Source organism: Athalia rosae, chromosome 6 (genome assembly GCF_917208135.1).
Source record: "Athalia rosae chromosome 6, iyAthRosa1.1, whole genome shotgun sequence".
Taxonomy (NCBI): domain Eukaryota; kingdom Metazoa; phylum Arthropoda; class Insecta; order Hymenoptera; family Athaliidae; genus Athalia; species Athalia rosae.
The window spans coordinates 11,175,432-11,202,724 of record NC_064031.1 but is presented as its reverse complement, the minus strand read 5'-3'; the positions used below and the strand labels follow the sequence as shown (position 1 = coordinate 11,202,724).

The following is a 27,293-nucleotide window of genomic DNA, read 5'->3' as shown; positions in this document are numbered from 1 at the left end:
TGCAGCGTCACACCTACGTAGACGTATAAATTTCTTCTATTCTATAATTGGTTATTTGCAGTCAGTTTGAAAAGAGGAAAAACAATCTTTATTCTCAGGTAACGAATGTCGTGTGTAAGAAAATAAACATCTCTCTTCCCAGCAGCAGCAGCAGCAGCAGCAGCAGCAGCGGGTAGCAATAGAAGCGGAAAAAGGAACTGCAAGAGAATAACGACCAACAACCAAAAACTTTTCACAAGTCGCAGAAAAGTTTTTGAAAGTTTTACCAGCTGCTGGCAGCTAGAGAATCATATAATTTAGCTTACAATGTTCTCGCAGGACACGACCAACGTCTGTATAACTCAAAAATAAATCTCGCAGTTCGCATATAGGACGAATTTTTATTGCCTATGTAGAACGACGAAATAATCCATATCCCCATTTGCGAATCATATCGAAGCTATTTCCCGTGAGCAATAGAAAATGGTTGCTCTGATTTATCATCCGACCCGCAAGAGTGAGAAATTCAGAGCGTCGCGTAGACTCACTTCCTGTTTTAGGTGGCATTCTTCTCGGCAACGTCTCTACGTGTCTAATCGTCAGGCTTCGACGAGGCCTCGCAGACTTTCAATTGAATTAGTACCAACCTACAAGGGAGGAAATGGGGCTGGGGAGGAAAGAGTAGCAGGGGGGAGTGACGGCGTGGGTTTAGCAACGTTAAAGATTATTGGCCGCGAGGGAGGGCCTTGATCAGCAAAACTGAACAGCGCTGTTATAGGGAGAAAAGGGAAAAAGGGGCGAGGGGGGCGACGGGGTGAGGGGCGAGGGGTAAAGAGAAACAGGAAAGGAACAGGGCGAGGAAGACGGGGCGGAAGAAAAGGGAGCGCGGGCCGCGCTCGGGTTTCCTCTTCGTAAATAGCTTCATAGTTTTCCCAAGTTTTATAATCTTGTAGTTTTGCGCTTCAGCTAACTCCGGCGAAATACCAACACCGAGGTGGATAAAACCGAGCAATCCACGGTGGAAAATGCGAGCTGGCTGCCGGTAGAAGAAAATAGCGGCTATAGGAGTTCGGAGGAAAACCCAGGGTAATATCGTTAAACCCTCGAAACCAGAAACTTTTATCGCACCGCCACCGCTGCCGCTACGCTCGGAGGTACCAAAGGTTTACCGAGTTTCCCAACCGCCAATACCAACCATCGCGATCCAGATCAATCTCAGACGATCCAAACGGATCGCGCGACCGCGATCTCCGAACGGACCGCCCTGCGCACTACCTCATACCATCAACTTTTACCTACGTCAACATATTATGCAAAAGATTTGCATCCCCGTAAACATTTTACCTGCCCTCCGCAATCTCGATCTATTTCAACTTACAACAGGTGAAACCTTTGCGAACGCAAATTCTTCGACGTAAGGATTCGTAGTATTCAGACCACGAGATGTACCCCAAACGTCGGTTTCCGTTTTCCTCGTTTTTATCGATGAGCGCGAATTCGAAAAAAAAAAGACGTAAGACCGTCCAAGTTGGAAGGCAACAGGAGAACCTTCTTCGTACGGATAGCTGTCCGAGGGCAGCCCCGTAGGGTGGTATAGTGAAGTACAGAGGGTCGAAAAACACCCTTGGGATGAAACGGACACGCGGAGGCACGTGAGGTAGCGAGATTCGATCGTCGATACTTTTTTCTTTAAACACGATCCGTCATTCTTTATGCCTTTAAATTTCTATTCCCTTTTTTTACGAAATCCCTCGACTCGAGAAGCTAAGAAATTGAGAATAAGAACTGTGATATAATTCTTCAACGATGAGAATCTTCTGTGATTTTTTTTCCGAACGCGCCGCAATCTTACCCACGTCGTAGCGGATCGATGCGTTTAAATTATATTCGATCCGAGTCGTTGAATTGTAACGTGCAAAAAAACTATGCTATTCTACGACAAAGTACGGTACTCGCTGCGTACCTACGATCGTTGACGGTTCACCGAGGTTTTGCAATTTTTATTATTTTTTTTTTTTTCTGTTATTTATTGAGTAGGTATCTTTCGCAGAAGAATAACAACGCTGTTATTTCGCAAAAACTGTTAGCTGGCACAATAATAATACCGATGATAACGATAATAATAATGCTACGGAAAGACGATGATCGTTGTTCGGGTCGCGATATTGTTTGAAGTGGAATATCGGAGATGCCTTTTTACTCCGGTTTTGACTTTACTTTAAAGCAAACTTGGCTCGTTTACATTTTCTTTCGATCCTTGGCGGCGCGACGCTCGTCCTTTCGCTACGCATCGTGCACCTGTATATAGTTCATCCTCCGCTACGTGCCGTATCCAGAGATCTCTCAGTCGGAGAAGGAAAGAAAAGTTTCTCAAGTTTAATTACTAAAACAGCGCAGAGCGGGGTGGCTCCGATGAAACGCGACTTCAAAGACAGTGTCGGCACACCTGCGAACCTCAAAGTACCTACCTGTTGTTGTTGTTGTTATCGTCATCGCGTACAAATATGGCGAAGTGATAATTATTGTTCTCATATATTTACGGGACTAACTAACTATTTCCGCCACGTTTTTCCACGACCTCGACCGCCCCGCAAAGTCAATATGGTTCTCGAGACTCGGGTAAGGGGGTTGATTTCTCCTTGGTCGTACACCTTCTCCCGCTATCGCCAATAGCCAGGCTCCTTCCGCCAATGGGAGCGTCACTTGGTGGCGACATTTTCGAGTAAAGGGTAAACAACCAATATCTTTCGCTTCCGGTCGAACCAACCCTTCGGGTTAATATACGCCGAGGTAATTTACCGGGTAAGGGGCTGCCGCCTCGCCACGAACGCCGCCTTCTTCACCTATATTCGTATTATTATGAGAAAATCTCCACACACATCTCTCTCCCTCGCTCCTCTCGTATCGCGTTGAATTTCCTTTTTACTTTTCCTCGTTTAGGTGATTTTCTTTCCTTTAGTTTTTTCCGGATAGAATGTTTCGTTTGTCTGGGGTTAACAAACTCGTTCCCCCTCCCCTCCCCCCCTCCCCCTCCGATGCAGTGTTTGGCTTAGGTGAAAACGAAAAGAAAGAGAAAGAAAAGAGAGGGGAACAAAAGAAAGTAGACCACGGACGTGAGCTAGTCTTACGTATCCAACAACCCTTGGAATGTAACGTTGGTTAAAGATACGGGGTTAGTGATCGAGATAAGCTTGTAAGACGGTGGAAATAGATGTTATGTAGAATGCAGATATAGATATAGAGCGGGCGGATGAAACTGGAATTGTCGAGATGGTCTTGGTCGTAAGCGAAGAGTTTCCTCTGCACGGATATTTGCATGAATTAGCAATTGTAGCATGAAAGCTGTTCGTTTGATGGGAAAACTCCGAACGCGTTACGCAGTCAGGGTTCATTAAAACTTCCCGATAATCATTCGAAAAACAATAACACCGGAGGGATAATTATCCAACCCTACACAATCGCGAACACCTTTTACCCGCTTTCATCGATCAACCCGATGGTACTCGACGTTTCCTCTCTACAGAGGTATGAATTGCGCTCATAACCGCTACGTCGAATTCCGAGCTGATCGATTATTGCGTAACATCTACCACCCTGCAAAATAAATCGCCGGAAGCCCACTTCCGGTCCCTTTTGTTCTTACCGACATTCTTTTCTCTCGACCGGCAAACAAGGGTAGCGAAAAAATTAAGACATTTTTATTTTCTCGCAGCACTTTCGCGCGTAATTTTACTTACCCCTCCCCGAACGTCGGATTTGCGAAGAAAGAAGACAACGTTGGTTTTTTGTACAATTGTTCGTATTACGTTACGGGGGAGGGTGCATAGCGTAGATCGTCTGATGGTTAAATTGGCCGGAAGGGGGACACGCCGTTCCGAATGTCACACGGCGTAACGTCTCGTTTCAAGAAAGTCACTGTCTGCCCCAAGGCCTTGATTTCGGGCATTACTTTCACCCTTCGATACTCAAGACGCGAAGGGACCGAGGAGGATTTTGAAGGGGAATGACACCAATTTCGTTACCAATTGTCATCCCGTCAAGGCACTCCGACTCCCTTGCGGAAAAAAAAAAAAAAAAAAAAAAAAAAAACGCAGGAAAGAAAAATAAATAATCTCAGTCCTGAATAGTCAGACCGAACTCGACTCGTGAAGATTTCTTTCTTTTTACTTTCTCTCGCGAATAAGGGCTGAGAGAAAAAAAAAAAAAAAGAAAAAATAGAAACACAAATCCCAAGGGATCGAAGATCGGGAAGGGAATATGGTTAGGATGATGCTATGCTCCTTAGCACTCAATTTTTTATTTTTTTAGTCGATTCAACCCTTTTAATCTTCGAATTCGACGCGTGAAACTTGTGAGAAACTTTCATCGAGACAATGGAAATGGGGTTGAGCTTGCGGTTTGATGGAAAAAAAATCAAAAGAAACCAAAAAAAAAAAAAAAAGCACAGAGTCACGAATTGAGGAGAGGAGATGAATCGTTTAACCGTTTCATGCAAGTTTATTGCGAACTGGTTTTCGGCCAACAAAGCTTCGTTGGCCACGTTCTGGGCGGCTATAGCAACTACGTGAAAGCCACAATACCCTCCACACAATTACGAATCGCGATCTCGAAGCTTTCTGTTTTTGTTTCCGTTTCCGTTTTTTTTTTTTTGTTTTGTTCTTTCGAAAACGTCGCAAATTCAACGACGTTTTCTTCTCCATCTTTAATTCCTCCCTTTCTCTCCACATTATTCTACTCGGTATCTTTTCCAAACCCCATTCGGCGACGGCGATGCACACAAGTAAAGTTTTTCTTACCGACGAGAATCCGTGTGAAACGGTGGACTTAAATTTTCGAATGTTCTACGAAGCGTGCGCGAGAGAGTTTTTTTTATTTCGTCGGAGGTTGACTAAAAGAAAAACAAAAAAAAAAAAAAACGAAGCCAAGTGTCTCCTCGGACAATGAGTATCGACGATCGGCTTATTCGTTCGGAATTCGAGTACGCGGTGCAGAGCGAGTTTTTAATCCACTCTACTGTCTTCAGTGGTCTTCCGAAGTGGATTTTTTTTTTGTTCCTCACTGTTTCTCAGATGTATTTCAACCGAGTACACAAAAGGAGCGGAAAAACGTCGGCGGAAAACGAAAGTTTATAAATCGATTCGATATCCGATGGCATTTATCCGCGTAGGCTCGTTTTCTACGGCGCACTCCTACGGATGTGAACGTTTCCGATAAAAACTTGCAGCGAACGAAATCGTTGAAATATTTCTGTTGTCTGTCGACCCGATGGTCCTCGAAGCGCCCATCGCTCGTCCGCTTGCCGTAAACCTACCCCAAAAACTCTGTAACGCTTTTTACCTCCGATTCTAATTTTCCCGACGATTCTCCATGGAGATTCGAGGTGACGTCGTCGGTGAGTGTCTCACGCGAGTTGGAACGCGTCGAACCGACCACCGTACGTCACATCGCACTTCGCCCCATGTAAATGCACTTTCCATACCCCCCGCTCGCTGGTTCCCACAATAGACAGATTCCCGAATGGCGTAGGTATATACATAGATATATATATATATATCCATCGCGTCATCCGGTTGGATCGCGGCCAGAGATCATGAAGCTGTAGTTAAGCAACGCTTCATCTCGCGTCAATGTACGGGTTTGCAATGTCTGCAGGTCTCCGGGCGTAGGGTCAACCGGATTTGAGGTACCCTCGACCGTGAGCCAAGAGCAGTTTCGCTCCGCTATCGCCGACTAGTCAGTAGTTTCCCCTGTACAGGCGTCGGTGCTTTCGGTATGCAGGAACGCGGAACCGGAGGGTTGTGTACGTACGTTGCTGGAGGATGTTCGGGAATGATATGTGGGCGCAGGGTGGGCACCTGCCCGCCCTACCTCCGCCAGAATTAGGATCTGAATCTGAACCCAAAAGGTAATTACGAAGACGGGTCCGGAAGGGTGTCCTTCGACTCTCAAATTATATTTCCTCCCCGCTTTATTCGTTTGCCTTTTGTTTTTTGTTTTTGTCACTTCCTAGCGCCCTTTTCGCCGTAAAACGTGAAAAATTTAGCCGCCACGTCGCGGGCTGGATCCGTTAAACACGCGTTACAGAAATAGGTGAACGTGATGTACGTATACGTAAGGTGCATATATTTATGTGCCGGCTATTTGAACTAAACGAGAAACTCAAACTAGATCGAGTTAATATTTACCTGATTGATTGAGTGGCCGTGTGGCGTAGAGCAGGTAGGGCTATAGAACCGAGTGGGGAAACTCGAGCGAGTAGGTTAGCTACGGTGAATATGATATACCTTGCACTTTAGATGAAATGGAATCAGAATCCAGTCGTACGAAATAAGCTGGGACGTTTACCGAGCGAGTGGTTCAACTCATATTCGTAATTAACCAAAGCGTGCTGCGCGTTTCTCGCGATGAACAAATAACGGGGGAAAGTTTACTTGTACAAACTATGGAAATAAGAAAAATGACAAATATTACTCGTACAAAGGAAAATGAAGAAAAAAACACAAACTTCAAAGCATTTCCTAGTGCATCGCTATCTGCTCTCGCGCTAGTGGCAATCAACGAATGTAACGATGATTTTATCGTTCATTTGGGTAACGGAGATAACAAAAAAAAAAAGGGGGCCCACGGAACGCTGTACATTTCAGTGATTATTTATCTCTCCTTTTTTTCTCTTATTCCTTACCGTTTTGAAAATCGCAGTGCATGACTAACAAGTATTGCACCGGATATTGCTCTCTAGGCCGTATTTCAAAGAGTGAAAAATTTCATCCCATGATTCGATGAAATATTCCAACGAAAATGATGATTCGAACATGTCATCACGGAACTTGTAAAACATGTGATTGTTTTTTTTTTCTAATTTGGGAAGTGAATGAGATGACAGAAAAATCATTACTCATATTCATCAGACGGTTAATTAAAACATATTTCGTTCTTTCTTTTGCTTTTTTTTTCTCCTTTTTTAAGAAAGGGATGAAAAATACTGAAATTTTTGCCAGTCATCGCAGTACAGAATTAATTAACGAAAACTTTTTATTTCATTTTATTTTAATCATTTTTTTTGTTTTTTTGCCATTCACAGTACACATCCATCTTATAACGAGGGGTGAACTTTTTGGCGCTCGAGAAGGTCGAATATTATTTATCCCCTATCCTGGCAGTGATTGCCGTTTTTTTGTTTCGTACCTTGTCCAGATATATTCCGACTCCCGGAACTTCCCTTTTAATTAATCTCATTTACGCCTGAGTCAGCCACGGAAGGAAGAGAGAGAAGCGACGGGCCATCTGGGAAACGGAGAGGGGAAAAAGGGGGATGGAAAATGGGACATCAGGGATAGGTAATGCGCCCGGCGAACCGCACGAGAGAGGGTAGGAGGGTACAGGCGGAATAAGGGGAAGGGATGATCGAGATTTTAACGAACCCCAATAAATCATTTCCAGCCACTGAAAGTCCCCGTCGCGTCGGTCCGCCCCGGCGTCACACCACCTGCCCATTAATTGTCGTTAAATTTTTCGAGTAGGTAGGAAATTGCACCGCGTGTCCCGTCCAAAGAGAAAACGCGGAAGATTCGACGTTGATGCCCACCGCAGCCATTGATATATTCAATTTATCAGAACCGCCAATTATAACGATGCACCGCAAAATTGTAAATTCATCGACTGTCGTCCCGCTCCGGTCTCGGCGGAGTTACGTTCGAATTTCGATGCTTTTTAAATTTTTGAAAATCCTCGAGCCTCGCGTACGCGACTTCCTCGCGCGTGCACACGAATACACACACGTGCGATACGTGAGAAGTGGTAGAGACGGGAAGAGGACGTGATTTGGTGGAGGCATTAAACTGAAAACGGTAGTCCGCTAAGCGTAAATTGCTAATATAATATTCTGGTCAGGGAAAGTCTCCGAAAACGCAAGCTTTCTGTGTGCTCCGGTACCCGTAGCTTTGCTTTGCGGTCACGTTACAGCTATCGCATGCTTTAATACGTTGCACGATGAAATATAGCCACCCGCACGCTGCACCGGCTCGGAAAGTACACCCGGCTATCGTACGTACGTACGTACCTACCTACCGAGCTAACGAAGTGAAACGGAGGAAAAAAAATTATTATAACAATGATAATAATTAAAGCAGAAACTATGGTGATACTAACAAATGAAATAACGCGGCGCCGTAACGTTGACCAATCTACAAGGATAATAATCATCCCTTCTTTATTTTTAAGATCCCACTTTGCTGTACCCAAGGCGATAAAGTTGATGATTTTTCAGGATATTCGGTCATTAAACACAGGATTATATGGACGAAAGGCATGCTAAGCCAGCTTTAAGGATTATGGGGAAAAAATCGCCTGGTTTATCAGCGGGAGCGGGAAATGCGCCGTTCTCGATCACTCGTTATATGGTTCTGAGCATGACGAACGGGTTTTGCTCTTCGTATGAGGATGTAATTCACGTCGGGGGAAAAATGTACATGATGCGTTCGTGAACTACGTGACAAAACGAAAGGGAACCATCGATTTGCGAAAACCATGGCAAAAAACGTATTGGAACTCCGAGAGAAGGCCGAATAAAAATTAAGACAAGAGAGCGCGGAACGATCCGAGAATCTTTCCTCGCGACAGTTTTCACGGAGAAGAAATCACCCGGCGTACAAATGAAACCGTCCAGTCGGTGTGCGGCGGAAGACGTTTGGTGAGTTTAATTCCGGTTGAAGCTGAAAACGCGTAAGTGAAGAACGAGGTGAAAAAGGAAGGCCTGCAGTATACGCGGGCGAGGCAATATTTCATTACAATGAAGGACGGAAAAAAGGAAAGGGGGAAGGAAAAAAAATTGATTAAAATGAAGAAAAGAATTAGGACTGCACCGTGTCCGTCACTGCCTGGCTTAGGAGTCCGCGCGGTGGGTACGTACGTTCCGCAGTTTTCTAACGTTCTGATGTGACCCACGGGGATCCAACACTATAATTGAAACGTCGAGTAATTGTGAAAAATAAAGAACTCCGCCTGTCTACCGAAGATACGTGGAACGGCTGCTGGAATGGATATCCCCGAAAGGTATTAGAACGGGAAATGAAGAGTTCATTTATTTTACTGCTTTATATACTTGAACGGAAACAATTTCAGATTTTTTGAGAATATTAAACTTTTTGAATAATATCTAAGATTTAATCAGGATTCGTATCTTCGTTCTTTCTCTTTTTCTTTTTTTTTCATTTTCGCGGAGCTCTTCGACATATTTCTACTTGAATTTTTTGAGTTTCGGCACCTCCGTCGCAACGCCGTCAGTTCTGCTCGACTCTGCACCGACACAGGAGTCATACTTAACAAAGGCAATATTCGTGAAACGGAAAATTCAATTTTAAAATACGTATAATGAAAATTCAATTATCCCCAGGGATTTTCTTCGTCCCTTATTCCGTTCGTATTCATCGAGTCGAAAAATACGCTTTTTTGGATCACGTGAAACGAGCCATTTCGAAAGATAACATTTTTCTCGTTCCCATCCGTATCGATTAATCATCACCATCGACGGTAACCGAACTGCTTCGACTGGAACTTTGAACGTCATCGAAAAAAACATTACCAAACACTTCCGCAATAATTTCTGTGCACTGTAGACGTCGTTACCTCTGAAATTATCGGGTACCCACATTAAATAATGCCCTAAAATTTCACGATGAGTTTCTCTGCCCACCTGACTTGAACTACCAGAACGTGTGACGTCCGAAATAACTACCGCCTTCGCGGCCGCAGGTAAAGAACATTCTGCAGCGACGACAACGCCGATGTATGGAAACCCCCCAACGATCCTCGATTTTTCTCCAATCGATCGGCGGACACTCGGAGTAAAACCGACGATTTTTATAAAATTCCAGCGAATCTTCGGGTTATGAAAATTTCATCGCGTATTAAATGAGGTGAACGATTCGCGTCTGTTCCGTGATATTTTGACGAAGTATCGAATTGTTCGAGATGGGCGGATCGCGAGTCGGTTCGAAGCCGTCGCTAGCTGAGCTTATATAGCTAAACGTGGGCGCTAGGGGCTGCATTATTTATCACCACTGATTTATAATCCCCGTGTAGCCAGCTAACAACGCCTTCTCTACCTTCCTGCGCCTTACCGTCTGCACCCTTGACGACGCCGACCTACCCCGACCACCTCCGCGGGTCTTTCAAGTCGCGAAGTGATATAACCGCAACCGAATTCTCCGAGGTGTACGGGAATTCCTCAGCCCAAATATTAAAAGAGTCCATTATTTTACCAAAATTGTCGGAGAATTAATGAAATCAAACTAATCGCTAATTGATTTTCGATCCCCCCGACGACGGGCGATGTATAATTTACTTCGATTCAGCCGAATTCTTCTCCACTTTTTTTCATCCCTCTCTCATCTATAAATCAATTTACATACCTATACAGACACCGTGGTTTGATCGAGTTTCGCGATCTGTTAATTCCCGATAATTTCAATCATCTTCTTCTTTTTTTTTCCCCTCTCCTTCTGTTTCCTGCCTCCTTTTTCTCTTCTCCGCTACTTTTTTTCCCTGTACACAAGTTCTCTCGACGTCACGTTGGAGATGATTATCGATGTATATAAGTATACACCTTGGTTCTTGAATTTCTGATAGAAAATTTCCGCTTGAGTTCGCTGAGAAACGAGATATCGGATATTCCGAGTAATTTACATTACTATAGTGGAATATCGGTCTCACTATGAGAAATCCGCGGGTCCAACGGACCGTGTATGAAAATACCAAGTAGGTGGATCGGTGCGGGAGAAAATATCGAGAATCGAAAGACAAAAGCAAAAAAAAAAACAGCTCATCATAAAGTACACACGTATATAGGTCAGGGTATGGTCAGAGATGAAAATTAAAAGTGACCTATGAAAGTTTCGCTTCTGCGAATAACGCATTTCATGACATTCCCATCACGCACAGTTGACTGCATCAAACAGTTCCACACGTGCGAAATTTCGTTTTTTCGCTGGACCGAAAAAATTTTTTTCACCGTCCTTTCGCCACACCGGTATGTCGATAATAATTAAGATGAAATACCCATGACTTTGAAGTTGTAGATGTATGTATGTAACGTATAACCTTTGGCAATCGAGCAGCGGGTGACCATTTTCCGAACTTTTGTTGCGTATTCGGTCTTTATTTCGCAATAAAATTGGAGGTGGAAGAAGAAGAAGAGGAAGAAAAAGCTGAAGGCGAAAAAAAGTTGATATCGCGATTTAATAACCGGCAAATTGAACCCGCCTGTTCATAGAAAAGTATGCGACATAAAGCGCGGAAGGTCGGGGGGCGGAGGCGGGGGCAGCTGAATGAAATAAAGTGAAATGTAATAATGAAAACCGTGTGTATCGGGTAGAATTCAATTTGAATATCGTGCTAGTCTCGCCGGGGGACGGTTTGTTTTTATATTTCGATTCATTCGCTCCGTTTTTTCAGTTATTTTATTTTCATTATTTCATATTTTATTTGTCTTTGTCATTTGTTCGTTCATTTATTTATTATTTGTACTCGCTGCTGTACACGGAATTCTTCGCTTTTCATGTTTTTCTCTGGCACGACCAAAATTCCTACCGAAAAATATATATAATTACACCCGCAACACGTGCCCTCCCATCCGAGTAGATAAAAACCGGAGTATGTCCGACGTACTTGTAAACGAGCGCAAGTAAATGGGGTATATTCGTACAATTTGTGCGGAGTAAGTTTTTAACATCCTCCTTCCACAGAGTTCGTCGTAACAACGGATTTTCCTATCCCTTCACACTTGATAATAATCCCGATGCGACTAGAACACGAAAATCCCGGTGAAACGAGCCGAATAGACGGGGCGTAAAATATCAACGTGTGTCGCGAGCCACGGTATCGTTTGCCCTCCATTCGAACAGGGAGAGAAATGTAGATTACTAACAAAATTTGAATAACAAAATCGAAAGCACGTCCCTCGTACATCAAAGTGTGAAAGCCTATGCGCGGTACGCGCGAATGAGATGATATTATAATGCGAGGAATCAAAGTAAGTAAAAATAGAAAAATCAACTCCGCGGCAAATGTGATGAAACGTATGCACGTATACGTATAATTTGAAAAATGTGCTCCTTTTTTTTTTCTTTCTCTTCGCTTCTTTATTTCATCTTGGATATACGTACGTGTAATTTTACTACGTGATAATCATCGTTACCCAGTTGTACGGTACGGTATAACCGTACAGAAACGCACATTTCGACTCATCATCGTACAGCTTCGGAATTATAACGGTGACACCCGGGGATTTTCACAAAGCGTGTACAAGCGTTGCTTTCAACGTCAGAAACTCAAGATCAAAGTGTGGAAAACCTCCACGGGTACGTACACATGACGTGTACGCCTACCTCCCCGAGTTATATTATGTACAGGTATTGTACATATATATGTACATAAACTATATACGTACGTAACTTGTTTTCACAAATTTTCATCACGCGGGGCAACTCTTCTAATATTATAACAGCAAAGGCTTGATGCAGATGAAAAAACTTCTACTGAGAATACTTACAAACCACTAGGGGATTTGCAGAATGTTTCACTCTTATTTTTCAGTTTTTTACTCCTCGCTCGTTTTTTCTTTTCTTCCTTTTTTATTTGTTTTTTTGTTTTTTTGTTTTTTTTTTTCATTCTCAGCACTTAATGAAGTGAACTTTCCTCCTCTTGTTATCACTCTCCTCCCTCTTTCGTTTTTACGATCTATTTTATTTCTCCCTCGGCATATCGTCGATCAAATTTCACAGCCAACTGCTATGCACCAGTTTTGAGGTCAGTAGGTAAAAATAATATTTATCCCACATTCGCCCCGAAATCGACGGTGTGGGTATGTTTGAATACCATTAATTTCCGCCCAACGATTCGCCGTTCGATATAATTAGTCGAGGGCAAGGGTTGGGCGATATTCTATCGTTTCGTTTCGGGGATTCTTGACCGATTATCGTTCGGGGCGCGATAATTATTCGGAAAATTAACGCGCGAAGCCCCCCCCCCCCGATCGGTGGGGCGTTTCAACCGTGGTTGCTGCTATTCCTATAGGATTGTTTCTAGGTTTAATTCCTTGTGCACGCGTGTTCGTTTCATTCCTGTTTATCTAACCCAACCCCCCCCAACCATTTCGTGCGCCGCTTAACGTCAACCACGCACGGCTGTACGGGGCCGTTCACGCTCTCCAAACATTTACGCTCGGTATTAATTCCTGTTTGTGGTAGTAATTAGATGTTGATGAGACAAACCCACCGTTGGTAGCCGTATACCTGATAGCGCGGCGCCGGTTCGGGTCGTACGAACATATTTTTACCCCGTCCATTTAACACCGGCTCGTACGTACGTACGTACACGGGGAATCGGAGCGAGTTCAGCACTCAACTTGATGGATGCGAGGTTAGCCTGAGCTGGCGACGATTTTATTTTTTTACAACGTGGAAAAAGGAGAGAAAATCGTCGAACACACGTAACACCTGCTTACACCGGCCGCGAATCTATGATGTGTGTACACCCGTCGGATCCGGTGATATTAAACACGCGATGCCTATTTAGCTGCGCCGACTCGCAGTCGAAGAAATTTCAGTTCGTGAAAATGTACGAGAAATCTCAGCGGGACGCTTCCGCAACTTTTATGCTCTCCACCCTGGCCGCCCCCCGTTCGCTCGCCGTTTTTTTTTTTTTTTTTACCAACATTGAGCTCTGCCGCGCTACAGATAATCAAAGGACATTCTTTTCTTCATTCCTTTTCTCTTTTGATTTTTTGCATCGCGTCGGGTACGTATTATACATTTGCATAGCAGTTCTCGGTTGGACATCGAGGTTTAATTGAGTAACTAGATATTGGGGTGGGTAGAAATACGGATTTGAACTTTGCCGGCTGCTTGCTATTCATGGAAGCTTTAACAACTACCTTCATTATTTCAACGACACTCCCCGGCGGTCATTCAGACGACATTCGGCGACAATATATTATCATTCCATTCGCTTTTTCACCGGCATCAGGTCGCTCCGCGACAGCGGGATTCGGGGGGACGCCCAACGCCGCGTAGCGTGGATCACCTGCATCTTTTGTTCCGGGGTTATTTGCATGGAGATACACGTACGACTACCGGATACACCCGACCCGTACACACATGCTCGCAGACGTAATCGGCTACGCGCCGAAATTTGGACGAAAATCTGACTTGGAACGAACGGGAAACCGTTCGCTTGCATCTACGGAATAACGGGAGAGCGCATAGCGAAAATTCCGACGATTAGTCAGCTTCACCTGGACCCGAGAGGAAAAATTCGGCTCACGGTTCGAAGCGGTACGACATTTGAGTCGGGAAATCTTTCACTTAGGACTGTGGGGAATAGTCGGGTGAGGCTTACCGGGACTTAAGTACCCCGTGTAGAACACGGAATCAATTTTACCCGGAGAAACGAGTAATTGACAGATTTCCAATCGGGGCGGGGTGAAAACCCCGAAGACGGAAAAAGTGGAAAAAATACTCGGGAGTGAGAGCGAGAATTTCACTTCGCAAAATTACCGTTATATGTTACGCGGTTCAACGGTAAATTTTATTTCTCGGCCCTTCTAGGATTTCGGGCATCGAAACTATTCAAGTTTGCGAAATACACAGGCACTCCGGGCTTCACATAATTCCGTGTAACTTTAGCTACGTGTTCCCATCTATACAACTAGAATCCACAAACACGCGTGTATATCTCTCCCGACTTTAACTCGCCCAACGGCTCGTCGCTTCCTTCGCATCTATCACGCCCTTCGCTCAGTTCCTAATTTATTTTCTCTCGCCGTTCGGTCACGTTTTCAATTTCACCCTACGTCCCCGCCGTCTCTGCTTGTTTTGTCCACCGTCGTCGTCCTCGTCCTCGTCTTCTTCACCTCGAACACCTTCATTTCGCTCATCCCCCGCTTTCCGCGTCCTTTTCTTTCTCGCAATTTTTTCCCTCCACTCGTTTTTTTCCTCTATTTTTCCCGCCGACACCCGTCTCGGTCTTTTCCCACCTGCTGCTGACCTACTTCCTCAATCAGTTCACCACTCTTCAAATCTTATCTATTTTCCTCCTTTTCTTTTTTTTTTTTTTTTATATACGTCCCACACCCCGTGCAGCGCACCCCGCAGAGACAAAAGCCCCGAAGCTAGAGAGTAATTGTCCGACAACATTTCCTCTCCAACTGTAGGCAGGGAAAGTCCGATCCCATTTTCCGACGGCGGCGTCCGACCAACTTTTTTACGAAATTTCATCGCACGTTACGGCGACAAGTTTTACCGGTCATGGAATATCTGTATTAATCCGACGCAGAGGTGGATAACGGGAATAATTTGACTTCCTGATTTTTCACCAATCTTTTTTAAGTTTGAAAAATTTTCACCCCGTCTTGATGTAACGAACGGTCTGTATGGCGGTGGCGTCGCGTCGCGCTGGGGGGGCACAGTCATCCGAGTTTTTTCTCTCCGGTGGGGTCGGGGGTCGTAGAAGATAAAGTTAGGTGTCCGCGACGTACCTACAGAGTTCTCAATCCAATGTCACCTCTCATCGTCTACTTTACACTCCTCTACACTCTCTCGGGATCTTTTCTCCCCCTATTCTTTTTCTTTCTTCCTTCTCCAACCCTCCCACCCCAATTTCCCTCAGTTCTTCTTCGTCTCTCTCCATCTTTCCCGAAGTCGCACCGCCGTCTGCAGCATCTCGCCTTCTTCTTCGTGTTCCTCGTGTACCTTAGCCGACTTTATGCAAATGATCCTCCAGGAGAGCTCTCTACCGTCACCGTACCGCCCCAACGTCATTCCCTTTCCTGCGCGCGGAGTGTTTTTCCCTCTTTGTTACATTCATTGTCTTTTTTTTTTCTTTCTTTGTCCGGTGTTTTATTTTATTTTTATTATTTCTCCGACCGGTTGTTGTTTTTTTTTTTTTCTGTTCTCTTTTTTGTTTTATTATTATTCCTTCTCTTCCACTGTTGCTTTTTCACTCAGATGGGTTTGACGACGATTGTGCAAGTTTGTCTCACTAAATCAACCTCAATATATATACAACAGAGAAGAAATATTTTTACAGGGGACTGATAGCGCGCGGAGTTCCTACTCCTCTCTGATTTCTTAACGTGGAAAAATAAGGAGGGAGAAAAAAGAGAGAAAAAAGATTGATACCAGATTGTACGATACCGCGGGCCGAATGAAAATCACAGCGGAATTTTCTATTTTTTTCGAACTACATTTCGCTCCGTTTGTGCAGTGTTTTGCATTTTGAAATTTTTCGAATTCTACGCTCGGTAACGTGATGAGCTTCAACACCCTCGGGATGAACCCTCTCCATCCCCACCCCCCTCGCAGTGCCACGCAGCTCTTCACTCCAAATCAATTATTATCGCTAAGCCTGATCCTTTCGATCCATAGGTTCATCCCTGTTATTTCCAGACGACTGAGGCATCCCTCCCCTCCGATGGTAAATTGTCAAATCACTGGATTAGTGGTAGTTCGAATTATAAGCTGCGGCTTATACCGGCCGTGTTCCGGCTCAACACAGATCGATCAAACGATCAGACTAAACACTTGTTTGTTCGATTCTCCCTTGACGTACGAATTCACATGTCGCGTACGTCGAAACGCTCCGGATTGTATATTCTTTGTCAATGAAGAGCAAAATTTATGATCTTCTTTTTTGTTTTTCTCGAGATATTTCTAATCGACAGTTTTTTCCTAATTTTTGACCGTCGCCGTAGAATTGGATTTTCAGAAGCCGTTAAATCCTGTTTCCGCAAATACATAAGTTCATAAATAATTGTTTCGCCGGTTGAATTGCGAGGCGGAATAAACAGTGGCTGCAGCGGGGCAGGAGAGGGCTTCGGGTAGAATGGGCAGAGGTGCTTTTGTGCTTCAAGTTTATTCACACTAGTGTTTGAAACAAAACGGTGGTGTATATCTAATTTACCTCGGGGCTTGGAATTCCAAGGTTTGCTCCCGCTACTGCTGCTGCGAGCCACTCAGCCATCGCGCTGTAAATGTTTCACTGAGAATTTCACCTTACCTCTGCTTACATTGTTTTAATTCAAACCATCTCACAAACTTGCACTTTTTCTTCTCTTTCCCTCAACCTCTCCCGTGTACCCTCGCACGGCGAAGATGGTTCGAATTCTTTTTTTCCCAAAGTTTTTCTATCGGGAATACTTTTGACGGCGGTGATTGTTCAATCTACAGCAGAATAATTTCCGAATGTACGGTGGTCCAAAAGAGGGCGTGTCGAAACACGGAGAAATAGATGAAAAAAGGAAACAATTATAGACAAGGGGGTCGGGCGAAGCCGAAAATGGAGGAAAGACAGGGGGAGGAATCTTGTACCGCGGATTTCGCGTAGCTTGCAAGAACACACTGGGAATCTGCTCCGGAGATATACGAGCTCGCAATTTAGTCGGCTAGAAACTAGAAAGTGATATAGAAACGGTAGAAATCTAGAAGCGAGTACATAGAATGTGAACGAAACACGGAAAGGCGGGAGGAGAGATATATGGAGGTACCTCATGGTTTATACCTTTTGAACAGTCCCCGAATTCTTTCGTGAATTTATTAACTTCTACTTTCGCTTTAATTACCGCTCCTCTCTCGCCTCCTTCGTACCCTTCCCTCAGGAAGAGCCCCGTCTCCGGATAGTATCCGCGTCTCTTCTTTCGCCCACGTCGTCTCCGGGGTTCGTCTGGGTTACGGGCTCGCGTTTTCATTTCGGCCTCGCTCTCTACTACCACCTTCGCCAAATCTCGCGTGCGAATTACGCTTTGTTTATTTGTTTCCTAAACGCAACTAACGAAGGCGGATGTATAGACGGAGAAAAGAGGGAGCGGAAATCCGAGAAAGGTGTACATCGGGTGGGTGGAACGCGAGAGAAGAGGAAAGTGAGACGAGCCCGGTGAGAAACCGAGGCAATAATCTTCCCGACAGAGTTATCCCTCAGAATTTTTTTCCCCAAGGATTTATCGCGCCTATTTCTTCGACGGCTCGCTACCCCCGACCTCCTGCCCCCAAACGAAATAATAAAATCGACAACGTAAACAACGACAACAACAACGAGGCGGCCGACCCAACAATAACGATGATGATAATTGTGAAAAATTACCTTCCTTCACCGTTGATCGATCGATCGATCGATCGATTGATTTTCCCGGAAATAATCAACGCCCACGACCGCTGGAGTTAATCGAGGATGCCGAGCCCGTCGATATTACAAGGGTGTAGGTTGAGCGTGTAACATTATTTAGATGTACGTTACGTATAGAAATTGGTGAAGTTCACGTCCTGCGACCGAGGACGACCCCCATACTTAATCTAAAATTGACGACTGTGCAAAATTTGGTACAAGCAACCGCCGGTCAGCATTATCGGTATTAGGCCCGATATACCGAAACTGCTTGCGTTGGAGTACCGCCGCCCCCCCCCCCCCCCCCCCCCCCTTCCCCTGCCTTCGCACATCCCGAACATGCGGGCTCGGAGTACAACATGATACCTGTACAACACATCCCCCGTACAGCTACGGATATATATATATATAATTTCTACAAAAATTTTACTTTCCTCCGCAAATATACTTTCAGCTTACCAATAAATTTTCAACTTAATGGAAACTCCCCTCTTTCTCTCTCTCTCTCTGCTGAGTATCGCAGAAAAAAATAAATATAAAATAAATATATAAAATACTCGATACGTACCCCTCCGCTTTACAACGTATCGTTTACCTACCCTTGGCAAAAAAATTTCCACGGCTCCGACGTTGGGAGGAATAAAAAAATTCATATGTTTCACTTTTTCATACGATTCCACATTGCACGATTCGCTATGATGATAATTATTTTTGCGGTACGACAAAAAATTAAAAAAAAAAAGGGGAAAATTCTCAACCGTAGTAAATTAGTTGAGAAATTCGAACGTACGATTTGTGTAATATTTCATTACACGTATAGTTTCGTAATTGCTCATGATAATAAAGTATAAAAAAGCTGTCGAGGGCTTCTTTCCGAAAGATAAATTCTTTTTCTCGTCGGTAGTCCGTTTTATAGTTGAATTTCGTGTGTTCTTTTTTTTTTCTTCAAATTTTGAACTGAATCATGCGGAGTGGAGGTAAGGAAGGAAACTCAACGGTGAGAGCTGTCGGGTTATTTGTAAAATAAGGATGAATTGTTGAACGCAGAGCCAGGGGAGTTTGCGACTCGGTTCTATACTCTTCAGACAGCATTAGCGTCCCATGTTAGGCTAATAAATAGCCAAAGTTGGGCACGTGGGTAATACGTCACTGTATTACGTGGCTGGAAACCGACTACCCAAGACTCTCGTCGCTGGTGGCGTCGACCCCGCTTCTTTACTTTTCCGGGTCCCATCGCATCAGGGTTCATTCACAGGCACGCATTAAATTGCATCCAGGTATAATCCCCTCTGGCGAAACTTTACAGACGCCGGCTACTCCTCGCCCCCCCCCCCCCTCGCCCCCCCCTCTCCCCCCCTCTCCCCTCCGCCCCTATCCAACGACGGTGTGAAAATCAAAACGGAGGAAAACTGAGGAAATTAAATCCAGTATTTATGGAATACCATAATTTCAAACGAAAGCTTTTCTTTTTTTTCTTATTTAATTTTCACATCAGCCATTTGCGCTCCTCTCTCCTTTTCTTTCTATTTTATACCGCACGAGATAAAAGAAGCGTGTAATGAAAGAGGAGTAGAATCGTATATAGATATATCATAGCTGGGGTTGAAAAAGTTGTCTCGAGATAAAATAAAATAGAATAAAATAAAGTCAAATCAAAAAAAAAAAAAAAAAAGAAAAAAAGAGGGCGAAGAGAAATGAGAAGTGAGGGAATATCTTTTTGTTCTTTTTTTTCTCTTTTCATCTTTTATTTTCTACCCAAAAAATTGGGAGTGAGTAAGCTCGCCCGAGTAGCAGCAGGCGGTGTCTGAGCTGCTCCAGGTTTTTGGTAAAGCTATACGGCTCTGGTTTAATTTAACTCGACGAGGCAATAAACTGGGGGCTTCCACCGTTCGTTTTATTGTAGAAAGGCCGAAGTTTGTCCGTCTAGCTTCACTTCGACTCACTTTAATCACAATAAAGATAAAATTAACGCTTTCATCCATTCCTCGAAAATTTTGGCTTATATTTTAACGCGGAGCTATGACGAGGCTCCTCTCGAATTACGGTCGTTTCAGTTATACCTCTCTCTCTCTCTCTCTCTCTCTCTCTCTCTCTCTCCCTCATTTCCGTTTTCTCCCTTCTGCCTTTTACCTCCCTTGCACACTCCCACCTACATCTAACTTCCGGATTCAAACTCTCAACCCCCCCCGAACTATTCACGATTTTTCGATATCCCCTCCTCGAATCATTCAATTTTTAAAATGAAATTCCGCGGTGCGTAGGTTTCGCGAATGCGGGCAAAGTGAAGATAACGGTTTATCGTTAACGAAATGTTCGGTTCTTCGGTAAATATTGGCCGTCGAATGTGAAAAGTTTACCTCGTTAGCGAAGCCCGCGGACATCTTTTTTTTTTTTTTTTGTTTATTCGTTTCCATCAAACCCTCGGGTTGAAGACATTTGTTTACCGGAAGATAGACTCGAGCCTCCTGGAGAACTCTTGTCGCTACTTTACCCCGATAACCTATTCCCCATCGCTCATCAAGCTCTCGAGAAGTTTGAAACTTCTTAAGCTCTCGAGAACACACCTGAGCGAATGCGCAGGGTAAGAGAGATGAAGATATCGGCGAGGTGTTTCGAAGAGGGAAGATGAAGAGGTACCCGCGTCGCGGAGGGAGAGAGAGAGAGAGCGAGAGAGAGTCGCTGGTGGTTTTGGCGGTGATGTTCGTGGTTTTGAGGTTTCGGTGGCTGGTTAGAAGATGGTTAGGGTGTTCCGTCCTCGCTTTCATTCATCCTTCTTGATCTCCGAGCTACGGAGCATCCGACGCTCCGGCTGTTACAGCTTCTCCTAGACTCGCCTCTCCACTCAGAAATTGAACAACTACCCGACCCGTATCTACTCATACATACGTACATCCGGTGGCAGATGTACACGGCGAACGCCTGAACTCGGGAAACTCTCCAAACTCAACCAACTTCTGCGAACCAACGTTTGACCTAGTCAAATAGATCGCTAATCAATCAGAAACCCCTGTAGACCGGGTTTTCGGATCGATGAAAGTTACGTATACGTGTACGTTGAAACGCCAGGCCGGAGGCTTATAAATTTTGAAATTGGAAATAGAGGAGATTAGAAGAACGACCGCGAAGGTGGAGCGTAACGTCTCTCCACCGTCAAGGCGGCTATATAACAAAAAGCTCTCCTTTAACTGGAATCCCGTATATACTTACTATTAGCCAGGTTATACGGAGTACGGTGTCAGCTTCCATAAAGCTTTAGAGCTCATCGCATAATAGGTTTAGTGGTTTGAGATAGGGGAAGGTGCACGCCGCGTCCGGGGGTTTGTATAGTGCGGCGAGTTGAACCCGGAGGAGCAGGCGGGATTATATGAGGCTCTAACTCCGCCCACCCCGGTCTACGATCGCCTCGTCGTACAGCTCTAGACGGAGCTTGACGTCCTCGGGGTACACCGGCTCTTTTGAGGAAAAGGAATGCCCGCGTCCCGGGCACGATTACCCAGACTCTGAGTCCCGAAGATGTTTTTCTAAAACGAGGAATACATATATGTATACCGGACACGAAAATAGAAATAGGAAAGTTTTTTTCCTCGTTCCGCGAGAGGAGAACGATACGGGGATCGGATTCCCGGAAAATTCGGAGGGACCGTTCCCGAAGCGTACCTAGGATTTCCGTTTTTGGGGTCTCTCCGATCCCCCGCAGGAGCTCCTAGGTACGTCTCCCCCCTCGGGATTTCGCCTCGGTTTCGCCTTCCGTTTGGTTTTATACCGATTGAGATCCACGAGCTCTACTCAGGGCATACGTGTACCACGATAATTTATCCCATGGTCCTTCGGTCGAGTACCTGCCTAGCCCAAAGGACGCTAACGGGTGGAAAAATAAGGGCCTTGCGGAGAACGAGATCGGAAGCGAGAACTGAGAACTGAGAGAGAGAAAAAAAAAAAAGCAAGAGGATAACTCCGCAGCGATCGTCTGAGCATGACAAGCTGGGAAAATTCGAGTCCTCTTTGGAGATTAAACTTTGTAGAAAAGCTCGAGACGGCGAAATGACAGCGGAACACATCTCGCGTGCACGCCGAGGTGCCAGTTGACGGAAGAGTTTTTGGCGAAGGAAATCTGACGGCTTACTCCGATCCTTGGAGTCTCAATTTTCTTTTTATTTTCCACGGGGTTTTTTTTTTTTTCTTGTTTTTTTGTTTTTATTCTCATTCTTTCTGCTTTTTGCTTTTATTACTCCCCTCTACGATCTCTTTTTTCTTTTTACTTCATCCGCTCGGTTCTTGCCGGAGTGCCGCGAAGAGAGAGAGAGAGAGAGAGGAAGAGAGAGAGGAACTCCGTGTTATTAAAACATAATGGAGAGCTGATGCTCACACAGAGTTTGAGGCTTGTGAGGCAAACGACGCAAGGGAGAGAAACCAACGGCTTTCAAATTAAGAACAACTTTGTTCGAGGCGACACCGTCACACCGGTTTTTCCGCCGTTCGACCATAATGGGGCGCGACCGTGATTGAGGGTTCTTCGCTATCGTTATTATTATTGTCTTCATTATTATCGCTATTATTAAAAATTTTTTTTATTCCCGCCAAAGCTGTGCAAGTATTTCGTTTTTCCAAACGACAAAAGAACCCTCACTTGACTCGGTGCCGTCATCGCTCCGTACATACACCTTACGACAACCCCATTGCCACATCCATCTCTGCCCCGCGATGGCACGGGCTCAGAAACGCCATATTTAAAGAACATGCACCCGGGTGGAAAGTACCTTTGATGTTCTCGGGGTCGAGACAATCCGTCGCCGCGAGTATAACTTTGAAAAGCGTCCGTGTTCAACCGGGGAACAATTCCTACTACCCTTTCGGATAACGAATCTCCATTGACGTTGAAGTGGGGTCGAAAGACAGTCATTACCGGTAGCGTACGGCGATCTCCTTCTCGTATCTTTTTTTCCCAAATCTCTTCACCTGATCAAAGTCTCGGTACGGGCCTAGCGATTCGCGTTATTTTTTTTTTTTCTGCTCGCGTTTGACGTGGAATCGACATTGAAATATACGTATGTATACGAACAGGTGGAGCGCAGCTACCGCGCACCGAATTTACCGGGAAAAGGAGAAACGCTTCCGCTGCCTCTTCCCGATGTTCCACGCGATGTAGTACAATGCATAATTCAGTGCCTCGGCTACACCGGAACACCGCTTCGCGATACACTTTTCCGATACGTTCGCACACGTTTCGTTGGACCGGAATTTTTGGAACGAAAAATTCGCCGTTCAGTTTTACGTGAGAATTTTCCAACAAAAAAAAAAAAAAAAAATGATTTTCCACCCAACTCGCGGTAATTTCTCGAATGGAACGGTTGGTAATAAGATAAGTCAGATCGGGCCGGTCTTTCGTCCGTTTCCGTTGATCCTCCGTTCCCAATATCATTACCAGGTAGACCGTTAACGGGTAGGATAAGAGGGTCTGGCTACCTATATGCACTAAAATCCAGTGGGCATGTTACGGATGAAGAATGGTCGTAGAACCGATAGGTTATCGGAGCACACCTTTCCGCGCGCAGATCGCCCGGCTCCGCGGCCTTCAACATTTACGTAGGATCAATACTCACCCGGTGGAAGGAGATTGCATCTTGAAACGTATTGAAAACCAGCTGGATCTAAGAATTTCCGATTTTCCGGGACGGAGGTATCTATCTATCTATCCTCTGCAGGATGTACAAGTGCAACGGCATATGATGGATTATTCAAAGATCACGGCGAGCTCGAGCCGCCGGTTGTGTAGTGAGTGAAAATTCGGAGGAGGTAGAAGGTAGATTTGCTGGAAAAGCAGGTGCCTCGGAGCACCCAATAACCAGTCATAACCAACGACAGCTGCCGCCGCTGCTGCTAAGACAAACCCGGTGGTTCCAAAGTAGAAGTAGAAGGAGAAGGAGGAATCGGGTGCGGGTGCGGGTGGGCTCATTGTCGAATGAGCCTTATATATACCAAGGGCGATAAAAATATCCAGAGGTGGAAAAAAAAAAAAAAAAAAGGGAGCGGAGCTCCCTTCGGTAGAAGAGGGATAGTGGGCGAGGTGGAGAAAATTCCCGTTCGACGAACGTTGAGTATATCGTTTTCAGCGGGGCCATATTGCGCCAACCGTACTCCGGCATAAATGTTCAATCAGCAAATTGAATGTTTGATACGGAGAAAGCACTAGCGGCAAGCCGAGTCGCTGTAATCTCACCCGTTCGGAGAGCTTAAAATTCCGAACGCGCCCAAAGCGCTTGTGACGTTAAAGTGTAAAATAGCAAAGGCAAAACACGATATACGAAATGTGGAATGCTACAGAGACGCGCCCCTACTTCTGTTGCTCGAGGCTTTCGGGAAAACGCTAACTAGGTAATTAACCGTAGCCAAATACACCTCTCTCTCTTCGCCTACTTACCGTCACTCCGTACCGCATCTACACTGCACTATTTCCCCCGCCCGATTTCGTCTGATCTTCCATCAGTCGAATCAAAGCCGAATCTTAACAAACGGGGCAGGCGTACTCTTTGCGCCACGTACGTACGTACGTACTTCGCATTTGGAAAATTTCATTTAATCCGCTTTTTTATTCGTCTTGACTGTGAGCTGCCGGGAAATCTTGGAAAATGTTTTGTTTTTTTTTCACAAACGAACGATTGTCGCGCGCGTACTGAAAAAAAAAACAAAACAAAATAAAATAAAATAAAAAGAACAACCGACAAGGACGTTGGGATTGCTTTGTCGATCGGTTCCTGCGATTGCCAGTTGTCGGAAAGTTTTGTTTTCCCGAGTTTAACCCTCGGCGCCCCCCCCCCCCCCCCCCCCCGCCCTTCCGAAGGGTATAATACTTGTCGGGTAGAATTCAGCGCGTCGTTCCGGACTCTCGTCTGTAATCTTTTCCCCATCTCGCGGGCGGTGAGGTGAGTCGTCGTATAATTTCTGGTCAGAGCGTCACATTATTCAAACGTCGCTATTCATATTATCCGTGTAGGAAAAGTTTGAAAACGCTTCGGGGCCTAACCCTCTGCGAGAAAAACTTATCCGATCATTTGGAAACAAAGCGCCGAGGGATTTCGAACTCTTCGAAAGAAGAATAAACCTTGATCGTTTCCGAATATGTCCCGTCCCACCGGCTCACCCGATACGAATACCGACCGAACGAACCGGATGCATGCATACGTATGTACCCATAACTTTGTACATATGTAAGCAAGTATGTGCGTATACAAGATGTCAAACTGATTGCGCCGCCGAGTCGAAAGAAAATGGGGCTACAGAAATTCTCGATCCCATGGCCGCTTTGCTTTCTCTTTTTTTTTCTTCCCCGTTGTGTTTTTTTTCGACACTCGAAATGAAAAGCTCACGCGAAGCTTTCCGCGGTATTATCTTTGTGACGTTTGTTAAATTTGGAAAATATATTTCCCCGGATAATACCTATATATATATACATTCATTGATTTATATTAATGAGTTTTACGGATTACAACTCATCGAAATAAATCCTGCGGGGGGTGCGAAAAAAATTCGAGAACAAAGAAAAGAAAAGAAGAGAAAAAAAAAACAGAGAGGGAATTGCTGACATGAGATACGTTACAGCTGTTATTGTATCTCCGGGTTTTAGCGGTTGTCGGTGGGCCAACCGGAATATGATAGTCAAGGTATAGGTGGAGGAGGGGCAAGCTTATGCGGGTGATAATTTCCACCGCTCTCTCTCTCTCTCTCTTTTTTTTTCGTCCGCCAATGTTCGCCACTCCACATCTCCTTTATTCCACATTTCCTCCCCGCCTCGGCCACTTCCGCGCGCGCGGAAATATCGAGATTGTTCACGAGGACGGGTGAGTTAGCTGCGACTGGTAAGGGAAAGCTGAAAAGAGTCCGGCGGGGTGCGAATCGATCACTCCGATGAAGCTATTAGATATTATAATAAGGGCGTCTCGACGCGGAGCATCGCTTCGAGGTAAAATATAGATATATGCACGGACGCCGGCGCTCGCACCGCCTCATTTTTTTCCTCCTCTTCTTCCCCATTTTTTTTTTCTTCTCCTACACTTATTGTTATTCTCGTATTTTCATTTTTTCCTTCTCTCTTCCCATTATTTTTTTTTTATTTTTTTTTTTCTCTCTTCACTCGCTTCGCTTACGCCGGGAATAGAAATTGCCTTTATCCTGACTTGTAATGTAAGTACCACTTTATTACCAGAACTATAAGGATTGGAAATTGCATCCCCCTCCACCCACCTCTCAAGTCGCCGTCATCGGCTTCCGGGGTCCTTGAGAGTCACGTGAAGTCGCGTGTTTTACGAACAGCTAGACTCCGCTACGTAATACCTAGAGCTTCCGAACACGCGTGCTGCTGTGCAACGGCCATGATTTTTCGGTTCGTGCGTTCATCTTGAAACTGAGAGGGGCGCGTAAAAAAAAAATAAAAATAAATGAATCCGCACTCTTCGAGATTATTCATCGGAGAGAGATATACATATCAAGAGTTCTCGGATTTCAACTGTTTCGAGGAAGAGATGACGAGGGGGGGCAAGGGGGGGCAAGGGGGTTGGAATTTATTCAGCTAGGTAACAGCCACTGCGGAGGTTCATCGTCCAATGAGTTTAAGATAAAGTCCATTATCATCATCGTCAGAAGGAAAAGCAGCGGTGAGACCAACCCCCTTCCTTCTTCCTCCTTCTCTCTCCTCCCTCGTTCTTCCTCACCGCTCGTTTTACGAAGTATGAAATATTCACCATTTAGCCGACCTTTCAGCCGAATCGAAACTCGGTAACAAGACCCGGCCACCTACCCGACCCACCTAGCTGCTATCACACTCGGTTCACCCCCCCCCCTCTCTCTCTCTCTCACTCTCGAGGGACATTTCATTTTTTAAAAAGCCTTCAAGACTTTCTTTATTATTTTTTAATCTCCTTCCGCCTAATTAGGCAAACGTCAGTCATAGACTTTACGCAAAAAGGAGCAAAAGGTTTTCTCCTCGATCTACAACTAGGAACTACACAATGCACGCCCAAGGCTGTATCTTAATATTACACGAAAAAATTTCTGTCCTTTTTTCCTCCCTTTTTGCTTTCTACATCGTATCAAAATTATTAATCGAATCATGTGACGTCAAGAGGTGCACGTGAAATTACGCAACTGGCGTAATGGAGAAATGAGAT

General features: G+C 44.9%; 1 protein-coding gene and 1 long non-coding RNA gene across 2 annotated transcripts in view; one reads left to right on the top strand and one right to left on the bottom strand.

The window, feature by feature from the left end:
- The window catches only part of LOC125501368, a 35,203-nt gene extending 25,890 nt beyond the window's left edge, over positions 1 to 9,313 (top strand). The window contains exon 3 of the long non-coding RNA XR_007278916.1: positions 8,246 to 9,313. This is a non-coding gene — a long non-coding RNA (uncharacterized LOC125501368). The remainder of the gene's footprint in view (positions 1 to 8,245) is intronic.
- The window catches only part of LOC105682979, an 86,232-nt gene that overhangs the window by 7,621 nt on the left and 51,318 nt on the right, over positions 1 to 27,293 (bottom strand). The gene's annotated exons all lie outside the window — the stretch shown is intronic.